Consider the following 3167-nt stretch of genomic DNA (forward strand, 5'->3'; position numbering starts at 1 on the left):
GAGGACTTCCCTACCCCATTTCCTTTAGTGGCACCGTCACGAGCCATAGCAACCTATACATGATAAATACAAAGATGAGAATGAATCAAGAGATGTCGCCTAAGGTCATCGTCAGAGGCAAGATGACCCCACACTTAAAATCGAAGGCTATGTATAATCGAATCATAATATTGATTCAACGTGCACCAATATGTCATCACAAGGCTATAGGTACTCAGACTTCCCTATGCCATAAAATTCAATTAGTCTAACATGGTCGTAACTTAACTATGGTGCAAGCATAACAAAGCTAAAGTCTACATTACTACACTAATTTAGTACACTAATTACGGCTTACAAGAGTTTACAACAAGATACAATACCCCTAAACACCCCACACTTCGCCCAACCTCATATACAACTACACTCGGCTACTTAGACTTCACCGGTGTTCAAATTTACTCTCTTAAGTATTTTAGCAAACACCTTGTGGGCATCAATTTTTACTTCTTTTATTTCAATGATGGTGGAACAAGGTGGCCCTCCCAAATTTACATGAAGTAGAGGAAATTATAGTTTACTACTTCAAACACAAATTCAAAACCAAATTTTGCACCAAATTTCATGTATAATCAACCCACCCACAATAACATCAAAGTATGTTTAAGAGACCTAGGGGATTTGGGGGAGAAAGAAGACTACAAATACACTAAGAAATTCCAAAATACAAGAAAAGATATAACAAGAGAAACATACCTTTGAGTCTTGAGATTAAAGTGAGCAAGAAAAATTGAGGGCTTGAGAGAGAAGCAAAAACGAGCAAGAAGAAGAAAATTGGCAGTGGGCGTGAGAGTGAAGGGCGGGTTTTGGGTTTTAGTTATTTTAATTTAGGTGGGGATTGGTTTGGGTAATTGGGTATGGGTTAGGTTGTGTGTGTATATAGGTAATTGGGTTGGGTTAATTGGGTTTGGTGTTTAATTAAACTAAGAAAACAAAAATAAAAAAATAAAAAATAAAATATTATATACTTGATCACCAGCCCAGCGCCCCACGATGGGGCTGGCGTTGAATTTCTCCAGCGACTGGAAAGTGCGCCCCAACCAGCGTGGTGCGCTGGGCTGGGCGCTCATTTTGCTCTTTTTTTTTCAAATAAACAATCCCGACTACCCGAGCACTCAATACATACATTACACACCATTTCCACCTGAGATTTTTGCAACTACAAAGAAAACATTATCCTATTCTAACTAAAAGAAAACAAAACACTATGCTTCGAAAGCAGTAAAAATTGGGTTGCCTCCCAACGAGCGCTTGATTTAACGTCGCGTCTCGACTCAACACGTGTTTAAGCATCGGCCAAGTCCATCGAGGTCTTGTGACGTGCAATGTCACTATCCCAATAATATTTTATTCTCTATCCATTTACCAAGAAGGTACCACTTGAGCTCGTATCACGCAGTTCTACCGCTTCATGAGTCTTTACACTTACCACAACTAAAGGACCTGCCCAACGAGACTTAAGCTTTCCAGGGAATAGCTTCAACCTCGAATTGAACAAGATAACTTCTTGACCCGGCTCAAACTCTCGATGTCGGATGTGCTTGTCATGCCACCTCTTCGTTTTTTCTTTATATAATTTGGCGTTTTCATATGCGTGCAATCGAAACTCATCAAGCTCGTTGAGTTGCAGCAACCTCTTCTCACCAGCTAAGTCCATATCTATATTCAGCTTTTTAATTGCTCAATAGGCTCTGTGTTCAATCTCGACGGGCAAGTGGCATGCCTTCCCATAAACTAACTTATATGGAGAAGTACCTATGGGAGTCTTGTATGCAGTTCGATATGCCCATAATGCGTCGTCTAGCTTCCCGACCCAGTCTTTTCTATTTTCACTTACTATTTTCTCCATAATCTGCTTTACCTCTCTATTTGAAACTTCCACTTGACCACTCGTTTGGGGATGATAGGCAGTGGAAACCTTATGCTTAACTCCATACTTTGCAAGAACATTATTCAGCAATTTGTTGCAGAAGTTAGTTCCTCTATCGCTTATCAATACTCTTGGAGTCCCAAAACGTGTGAAGATGTTCTTCTTTACAAAGCTTACCATGACCTTTGCATCATTAGTAGGAAGAGAAATGGCCTCCACCCACTTAGAAACATAATCAACTGCCACCAAGATGTACCTGTGACCATTAGAGTATGGGAACGGTCCCATGAAATCAATCCCCCAAACATCAAAAAGCTCTACTGCCAGAATATTTTGCAAAGGCATCTCGTGCTTCTTCATGATAGTTCCGGTTCTTTGACATCTGTCACACTTTTTAACAAAGGCATTTGCATCCTTAAACAATTTTGGCCAATAGAAACCTGATTTTAGCACTTTTTGGGCGGTTCTATCCCCACCATGATGACCTCCGTATGGCGAAGCATGACAGTCATGCAATATTGCATTCATCTCTTCCTCAGGAACACATCTTCGCACCAATTGATCTGCGCACTGCCTATATAGGAATGGCTCATCCCACATGTAGAGACTCACATCATGTAGGAACATTCTTCTATTATCAGGTGTCAATTCTGGTGGCGTCACCCCACTTGCAATAAAATTCACATAATCTGCATACCACGGGGCTGCACTTGAGGTGATTGCTAATAACTGCTCATCAGGAAATATTTCTTTGATCAACCCACCTTCAGCTACATAGTTCCGATTTTTGAATCTGGACAACTGATCAGCCACTTGATTCTCTGTCCCTTTTCGATCTCGGATCTCTAAGTCAAATTCTTGCAAGAGGAGGACCCAACGAATCAGCCTCGGCTTGGCATCTTTCTTCTCAAACAAGTATCTAATAGCTGAATGATCTGTGTAGACGATGACTTTGGTTCCCACTAGATAGGATCTGAACTTGTCAAACGCCCACACTACTGCAAGCAACTCTTTTTAGTAACTGTGTAATTCATCTGAGTCGGATTCATAGTTTTGCTCGCATAATAAATAGAGTGAAAGATTTTATCCCTCCTTTGCTCCAAAACAGGTCTAATTGCTATGTCACTTGCGTCGCACATCAACTCAGATGGTTGCGCCCAATCTAGGCAAATGATAATTGGTGCATTCACTAATCTTCCCTTCAGCTCCTCAAATGCTTTCAGACAGGCATCATCAAACTTGAAGGTGACATCTTTTT

This window comes from Nicotiana tabacum, chromosome 2 (genome assembly GCF_000715075.1).
Source record: "Nicotiana tabacum cultivar K326 chromosome 2, ASM71507v2, whole genome shotgun sequence".
In the NCBI taxonomy this organism is placed as follows: domain Eukaryota; kingdom Viridiplantae; phylum Streptophyta; class Magnoliopsida; order Solanales; family Solanaceae; genus Nicotiana; species Nicotiana tabacum.